Source organism: Thalassophryne amazonica, chromosome 3 (genome assembly GCF_902500255.1).
Source record: "Thalassophryne amazonica chromosome 3, fThaAma1.1, whole genome shotgun sequence".
Taxonomy (NCBI): domain Eukaryota; kingdom Metazoa; phylum Chordata; class Actinopteri; order Batrachoidiformes; family Batrachoididae; genus Thalassophryne; species Thalassophryne amazonica.
In genome coordinates, this window is record NC_047105.1 from 65,578,610 (window position 1) to 65,588,315 (window position 9,706).

The following is a 9,706-nucleotide window of genomic DNA, read 5'->3' on the forward strand; positions in this document are numbered from 1 at the left end:
TTTTATCTCTCTGGGCCTAATCCTTGAAGAGTACCTGATTTTATTTTACATTTTTTACATCATCAATACTTTAATACTTTTTTGACCCAGTGCAGCACTCGCAGTTATTTGTTCACAAAGAACCTACACTTTACCAAACATTTTCTGGTGTAAATGAAACAGGTGTTTGACTTGTTCTATGTCCGCGTGTCATCGGAGTCCTGTGAATACAAGTGAATAAACCCTAACTGCCAGAAACTGTCATTATCTGGTCAAAGTCAGTGAAGACATTTGAAGTTCTTACCTTTGACGGTTGACAGTTGAAATACTGCTGTTATTTCTCTTAATGTTTTTTAGTACAAATCATTCTGAAGCTGTACCTTCAACTACTTAACACACCCAAAACGTTCCCATAAAGAAGGACAAAGTCCACTGTCAGACACTCTGTGATCGATGGGGCATCGAGGCAGGTGAGGGTGTGAAGAGAACTTTAATATGGCATCCTACCTGACCAAAGGTCAACAGAACAAACAAGCTGACAGCTCTTTAACACCTCAACGTCACAGTCTGGCCTTCAGAATGAGACGCACAGCTGGATCTTTAATCCTCACAACATCTGGGCCTAAAGGTGCATCAGTCCGACATCAACAACCCAAAAAACACTATCAAGTCTGAGCAGTTTATTTGAATTCCTGATATAAATTGTGTTAACTACAGAACAGTAAGTAGAGAGGACTTTGGAGAGTATTTTACTGTATGGGCCCCTCTTGGGTTGTACAGAGCAATTTCAGGTACACAAGATGACATTAAATTTTATGTAATATTTATGCATTTTATACATAAACATTACATGCAACATGTTGCATGTAATGTTTCTCTATGTATATCTCAGTACACAGAGAAACCCCAATAATTCCTAGGGTGAAGGTCCCTAGGTGGCGTTGTTGAGCTTTTCTTTTTGCTGGTTTATTGATCATCCCTTGACTCAAGTTGGCACACATCCACATCTCTGGCGCTCTAGCTGCCACAGTAAATGGGTGATTCTTAGACTACGGGCACTTATTATGTCCTTTGATCACATTGTATGAAAAACAGAAAAAAAGGGGAAATTTCACACTTTTATAGTTATCTTTACAATGAAAGTGTGTTAAGAAATTTGTTCTAGTAGTCTTTGATGACTTTTTCACCTTTTTTCAGCATCATTATATGCAAATATTGCCGTTTTGTGCTTGTCCCACACCCAGACTTTTGATCTTCAATGATAAAAATGAATGGTAAAGAAATGTTTTTTCTAATGTTTTAAAATATCTCTGAATAAAATATCAGTAAAATAATCAAAACATAATTGGGGTATTCAATGTCATACAACTGTTGTGATTTTTTTAAACAAAATGTAGTTGTCCCACACTATTGCCGTAATTTCCACCACAACACTGTAATGTCCCTTTAAACAGTTTGTATAAAAGATTGTTTGGGTAGTTTCTATGGAGATAAACAGTAACATCAGAGCACATGTATATAGCGCCAAATCACAACAAACAGTTGCCCCAAGGCGCTTTATATTGTAAGGCAATGGTGTGGTGGAAATTACATTTACAAGGCCAATAGTGCCCGTAGTTAAAGAATCACCCAAATATAAGGATTATTGCTAATACATGATGAAAATATGTTTCTGCCTGCTTGAAATGTGGAATCTGGACGTCACCAACTGCTATGTTTCTTCCCTTCAAATGCTTTGAAAAGAAGTTTGACCTTGAGCTTATTTGTGGGTGGTTCCAGAACAACAACATTAATGTTATGGAGTGGCCAGCCCAATCCTGGGACCTTAATCCAACAGAAAACTTGTGGAGTGACATCAAAAATGCTGTTTCCGAGGCAAAGCCAAGAAATGCAGAGGAATTGTGGAATGTAGTTCAATCGTCCCAGGTTGGAATACCTGTTCACAGGTGCCAGAAATTGGTCGACTCCATGCAACACAGACATGAAGTGGTTCTCAGAAACAGTGGTTATACAACTAAATATTAGTTATACAGTAACTGTTTAAGTTTGTGAAGAAAAATGCAGATACTACAATGTTATTTGAACAGCCTAACATTCCTTTTTCTTCACTTTCTGTAAAGTAATAAATTTTGTAAATTTTTCTTCCTGTTTACCTCTGCCAACGAAGTTGGGCGAAGATTATGTTTTTGCGCCTGTTTGTTTGTTTGTTTGTGAACAGCCTGGAGTCCACAACTTTTCATATATCGTTATGAAATTTTTTAGAGGCTTCATATTCTGATTCAATTTTCAAGGACATAGGTCAGAGTTCAAAGTGAGGAAAAATGTTGGGGAAATCCCTATTCTTTAACATTTTAATTTTTCAAAAATTCATAATTGTCCAAAAAAGGTCAAATTTTTTTCACATTTGAGGGCATTATGTAAGGTGGTGTCCTTTATCGACTGACAGTTTGTTCCAGCTCTGATCCAGATTACAGATTTTGTGGCCGTTTAAATTTAACATTGAAAACCCCATTTAATGTTTATTTTACATTATATTTTAATCAAGCATGCCCCAATCACTGTCACTTTTGAAAGTGAAGTGCAGAATGGCACTATCGACTGACAAAGTTTGATCCGTATCTGATCCGGATTGTGGATTTTGTGACTATTTAAATTTAACATTGAAAACCCCATTTAGTGTACATTTAGAATTATATCTCAATCAAAAACGCCTCAATCACTCATTTGTGACAATGAGGTGGAAACTGGCACTCTCAATGAATACACTAAGTTTGATCTGCATCTGATCTGTATTGAGGATTAGCAGATATTTGATTTTAACATTGAAAAGCCCGTTTGATCTATATTTTGTATTATATTTTAGCTTATGGAAAGCCACTTCTAACAAGGCTTTAACCTTGAAAATCTTTTCCAAAGTAAAAATTTGTGGAATTGAAAACTAAGTTTAACTTGTGTCGGCGGAAGTTTGCGCTGTACAAGCACAGTGCTTTGACTCGGAAAAGAACTCAAGTTCAAGTTTTCAAGTTCAAGTTTGTTTATTTGAATATGTACAGTACACAAGACAAGACAAAACAATATCATTATTACATAAAAAAGTACATATTCAAAAAGGAATGGGAAGAAGTATAGACTTATTAGTCCCATCCCTTTACTCTGAACTTGCAACTTATATCAACATTCGGTTCCTTGGTTACAGTGTTGTTCCCACTTCTGCAATTTATATATTTCAGAAGTTTCAAGCTACTTAGAACAATTTATACTCACTTATTTGTGAACATTTCTTGTTGCTTTCACAGTTTCAGTCAACTTTTCTATGATTTACACATAAGAAATTCCAACATTCATTTGCATCATTTAATAAGACAAGTGCAACAGGGTTTCGTCTATTGCTCAACTCTCAAAAATGTATGTTTTCTAAGTTGCTTCACTGTATCGTGACAGAATCACCAGGAATTTGAGCTTTACTCACTTTTTTAAACACACTATTAGTTTGAACACAACAGTATTATGTCAGATTGCTCACTATTACCGCATATATGTCAAAACTTTTTTGAATGTTTGTAAACGATCGGTTATAACATTCTGAAATACCAGTACCACAGATTATTCATGTTTGTCCCGATTGGGTATCAGACTGTTTTTTTTACGCCACTATAGTTAATGATCTTGTGCCATGAAATGGCAAAGGAAGATCTCAACACAGTTAACACAATTTAATGTTGGTGTTCACTGCGAGGGGGCCTACAGCCTGGTCTGTGACAGGTGACATGCTCGTTAGGGTGGTTCCGAAAAACAAACGTCAACGTTTTCAAGGTGCTTCTTCATTTTTTTTAGTGCCTTTAGGGGTAAAAATAAATTAGGTGAAATTTCATGAGACTTGAAAAACATTCTGTTTTTTGTGACGTGTGAGTGACATTTTGGGTTCTGGACTGGATACATTAGTGGCAGATTTTGTTACATCTGCCCCAAGTCGTACTTTTGAGGCCTTCAACATCAACATGGACTTCCTCATCAAGGACCTCTCAGAGTTGGAGGATGACCCATCATTCCAGTTGTCACAGCAGGTCCTGGATAACATCACTGCTGTCAATGATTTTGTTGATTGAGGAGTTGCACTTATCCAGGATTAATAAAGGATGAACAGCAGCGCCAATACCTGATGCAAGTTGTTAAGTGGCACCAACATCAGTTCCTGAAGGCAAAGAAAATCAGAACTAAATGCCACTCCTCAAGACTGTTTCTGTTCACCAAATAGGTGGACAGTGACATGTAATACTTTAAGGATTGTTGTTTCATTTTGTGTTTCCAGCTACAACCCCAATTCCAATGAAGTTGGGATGTTGTGTAAAATATAAATTAAAACAGAATACAATCATTTGCAAATCCTCTTCAACTTATATTCAATTGAATACACCACAAAGACAAGATATTTAATGTTAAAACTGATAAACTTTATTGTTTTGTGCAAATATTTGCTCATTTTGAAATGGATGCCTGCAACACATTTCAAAAAAGCTGGGACAGTGGTATGTTTACCACTGTGTTACATCACTTTTCCTTCTAACAACACTCAATAAGCGTTTGTGAACTGGTTAAAATAGTAACAAAATAAAATTTTGCACACAACATTTTCTCATCAAGGTGAACAATTTTGTCAGGAAGCACCTTAAGAAAGTCACATTTTTATTTTTGGCACACTGTAGAGGACTACCCTAAAGTTCATACAGTAGTGTTCAGAATAATAGTAGTGCTATGTGACTAAAAAGATTAATCCAGGTTTTGAGTATATTTCTTATTGTTACATGGGAAACAAGGTACCAGTAGATTCAGTAGATTCTCACAAATCCAACAAGACCAAGCATTCATGATATGCACACTCTTAAGGCTATGAAATTGGGCTATTAGTAAAAAAAAAGTAGAAAAGGGGATGTTCACAATAATAGTAGCATCTGCTGTCAACGCTACAAACTCAAAACTATTATGTTCAAACTGCTTTTTTAGCAATCCAGTGAATCACTAAACTAGTATTTAGTTGTATAACCACAGTTTTTCATGATTTCTTCACATCTGCGAGGCATTAATTTTGTTGGTTTGGAACCAAGATTTTGCTCATTTACTAGTGTGCTTGGGGTCATTGTCTTGTTGAAACACCCATTTCAAGGGCATGTCCTCTTCAGCATAAGGCAACATGACCTCTTCAAGTATTTTGACATATCCAAACTGATCCATGATACCTGGTATGCGATATATAGGCCCAACACCATAGTAGGAGAAACATGCCCATATCATGATGCTTGCACCACCATGCTTCACTGTCTTCACTGTGAACTGTGGCTTGAATTCAGAGTTTGGGGGTTGTCTCACAAAGTGTCTGCAGCCCTTGGACCCAAAAAGAACAATTTTACTCTCATCAGTCCACAAAATATTCCTCCATTTCTCTTTAGGCCAGTTGATGTGTTCTTTGGCAAATTGTAACCTCTTCTGCACATGTCTTTTATTTAACAGAGGGACTTTGCGGGGGATTCTTGCAAATAAATTAGCTTCACACAGGTATCTTCTAACTGTCACAGCACTTACAGGTAACTCCAGACTGTCTTTGATCATCCTGGAGCTGATCAATGGGTGAGCCTTTGCCATTCTGGTTATTCTTCTATCCATTTTGGTGGTTTTCTGTTTTCTTCCATGCATCTCTGTTTTTTTTTTGTTTTTTTTTTCCATTTTAAAGCATTGGAGATCATTGTAGATGAACAGCCTATCATTTTTTGCACCTGCGTATAAGTTTTCCCCTCTCCAATCAACTTTTTAATCAAACTACGCTGTTCTTCTGAACAATGTCTTGAACGTCCCATTTTCCTCAGGCTTTTAAAGAGAAAAGCATGTTCAACAGGTGCTGGCTTCATCCTTAAATAGGGGACACCTGATTCACACCTGTTTGTTCCACAAAACTGACAAACTCACTGACTGAATGCCACACTACTATTATTGTGAACACCCCCTTTTCTACTTTTTTTTTTTACTAATAGCCCAATTTCATAGCCTTAAGAGTGTGCATATCATGAATGCTTGGTCTTGTTGGATTTGTGAGAATCGACTGAATCTACTGGTACCTTGTTTCCCATGTAACAATAAGAAATATACTCAAAACCTGGATTAATATTTTTAATCACATAGCACTACTATTATTCTGAACACTACTGTAGATGCCAAATCACAGAAGCATTTCAGGAAAGGCAGAGAGATGAATCATCTTCTGCCTGTTTTTGTTCTGCATAGAACTGCAACAAACCTGAAATGATGTTCATGTGCTGTCTCCTATAAATGTTGTTAGCAGGTAAAGTTTTATCAGCTTGTGAAGTAGGTAGTCAACATTTCTTCCTCAAACTGTCCTAAAATCTGATAGGTATATGAAGCCTCTTCTTCTGGCAACTTGGTCAGGGATGGTGTTAGTCTTGTGGCCAACTGCTGGATTCTCTGAAAATGGAGTCTGCTGTTCATACATACTCCAGTAAAAAAAAAAAATCTTGCCAAAAGATTTCCACAAAGATCTCTTTGTTGCCCTATTGCATGACATTGCCGTCATGTTGTTCTGAGCAGCATTTTCCAGTGACACTCATGAAGCTCTTGGGTGTATGAAAGCTTCCAAGATGGAAGGTAAGCCCCTTGTAGATACCAGACAGAATGTCTCCCAGTAGGTTTTGTAATATTTTCTTTAAAAAAATATTTCAACTGTAATGAAATATCTCACTTTTTTATTACATTACATTCATAAAGTACTCACAGTTATTCTCCTTTTCCACATTTTATGTTATAGTCTTATTCTAAAATAGAGTAAAATATTTTTTCCCCTACAAATTCTACTTGCAGCACCCCATAATGACAATATATTTTTTGCAAACCTATTTAAGATTAAAAAAATAAGAAAGCACATGTATAATATGTGTATATGGACATGAGCAAGCGAAGCTCAGCATCTCACCATGTCACTTAGGTCCTTCAGACTTGTCTTTCAGTCAGGGGGACAAAGCTCCCCAGACCCCCAACTACAGCCCTCTTAACCCCCACCATTTTAAGCATTTTCCTTATTTGCATCTCAGATGCCTGGACAACAGTCCTCTCATTTTACATCCAACACACTTTATTTTCATTAAATGCTTCTGGGGAGTACAAGTATGGCTAAAAAACAACTTCAGCTTCAACTTCTTAACCCCCCGTCATTTTAAGCATTTTTTTAAAATGTAGATATAAATTCATATTCAAACTTTTCAGCTAATTGACAGTACAGCTGCACAATATGGCCAAATTAGCTGAACTTTCAGGTCTTATTTTTCAGAAAATCCTCCTCTACACCACTCCATCAGGAAGCTATATTTTATATGTTTAATTAAATTTATACCAGGTTGTAGAGGTTTGCTATCAATTTGAGTTTAAGGGAGACAATTTTAGATTTTTTTGTATTTGAAATGGCATCAACAAATTAAAATGTGTGAAATACCAAGTGTTCCAATACTTTTGAGAGCAAATAAAAAACACTCGGGCAGCAACTTACATCTCAAATAAGCAAACGGAGCACGAATCAGCTGCTGACTGTTCATTTGATTAAGCTAAAATCACTGGAGAAACATGTATATATATATAAGGCAACCAGAATGAAAGGAGAAATGCCACTTTTAACAACCTGGACCTCATTTCTGTTATAAAATACAGCCGTTTACTCACCAATATAACTTTGGTGTCATGAGGAGTCAGTTGCTCAAACAATGTGTTCAGGTTCAACTGTGGCTCAAAGATGTACAAACTACTGTACAGGAGGAACCTAGCAGTCAATATGTCACCAATTTCAAAATGCTCTTTTCAACTAGACGTGCTGTGCCGTAGCATGTCAATCATCTGGGTGGCACCTGGGGTGTCCAATCAGATTTCATGGGAGTCCAGTGTAACCCAGCTACACCCATGCCAGGAAGTGTTCAACATTTTACATTTCCTGTTTCACTGTGGACCCAAAATTTAGCACTTCCTGTTTCAGTCTAAACTTGCTACTGAATTCCTGCGAGATCCCACGAGATCTCCTTTATTGTCAAACCAGGAGGTGTTCAATATTCGACTTTTTTTTACTATTGAAAGAGATAAACAAAAAGTTATACAGAAACTTTACAGAGGATTAAATAGAACAGCAAAAACAGCATACCAAAGAACAGGTTCATTTAAAAAACAGATCAAAAAATGGGAATTATTAAAAAAAAAAATTCAAAAGTTAAACACATTTAAACACACTGTGGACTCAAAATGTGGCACTTCCTCTTTGGGACTCAGTGTACCATGACTATATTCGCGCAGCTGTGCTTCGCTCGTATAAATATCCACACCCTTTGCCATGAATCTTAAAATGGAGCTCGGGTGCATCCTGTTTGCACTGATCATCATGGGGTAAATTCAGTTGATTAGACATGATTTGGGAAGGCACACACCTGTCTACATATAAGGTCCCACAGTTGACAGTGCATGTCAGAGCACAAACCAAGCATGAAGTCAAAGGAATTGTCTATAGACCTCTGAGACAGGATTCTATCGAGGCACAAATCTGGGGAAGGGTACAGAAACATTTCTGCTGCTTTAAAGGTCCCAGTGAACACAGTGGCCCCAATCATCTGTAATTGGAAGAAGTTCAGATCCACCAGGATACTTCCTAGAGCTGGCCACCCGTCTAAACTGAGCGATCAAGGGAGAAGGGCCTTAGTCAGGGGGGTGACCAAGAACCCAATGGTCAGTCTGTCAGCACTCCAGCATTCCTCTGTGGAGAGAGGAGAACCTTCCAGAAGGACAACCATCTCTGCAGCAATCCACCAATCAGACCTGTATGGTAGAGTGGTCAGACAGAAGCCAGTCCTTAGTAAAAGGCACACGAGTTTGCCCAAAGACACCTGAAGGACTCTTTGACCATGAGAAACAAAATTCTCTGGTCTGATGAGACAAAGATTGAACTCTTTGGCATCAATGTCATGTTTGGAGGAAACAAGGCACCATACTACAGTGAAGCATTGTGGTGGCAGCATCATGCTGTGGGGATGTTTTTCAGTGGCAGGAACTGGGAGACTAGTCAGGATTGAGGGAAAGATGAATGCAGCAATATACAGAGACATCCTGAATGAAAACCTGCTCCAGAGCACTCTTGACCTCAGACTGGGGTGACGTTTCATCTTTCAGCAGGACAATGACCCTAAGTACACAGCCAAGTTATCAAAGGAGTAGCTTCAGGACAACTCTGTGAATGTCCTTAAGTGGCCCAGCCAGAGCCCAGACCTGAATCTGATTGAACATCTCTGGAGAGATCTGAAAATGACTGTGCATCAATGCACAATAGAACAGGGGTCACCAACCTTGTTCCTGGAAGGCATCTGCCCTGCATGTTTTCTAACTCTCCCTGTTCCACTCCCAGGCAATTAACTATTAGGTGTGCTCAGCCAATCAACAGCTGGAAGACACCACTTAAAAAAAAAAACAAAAAAAAACAGGTGTGACTTGAGTAGGTTGTCGTGGAAAACATACAAGGCAGGGGCTCTCCAGGAACAGGGTTGGTGACCCCTGCAATAGAACATCTCTGGAGAGATCTGAAAGTGGCCATGCACCGATGCTCCCCATCCAACCTGATGGAGCTTGAGAGGCGCTACAAAGAGGAATGGGCCAAACTGCCCAAAGATAGGTGTGCCAACCTTGTGTCATCATATTCAAG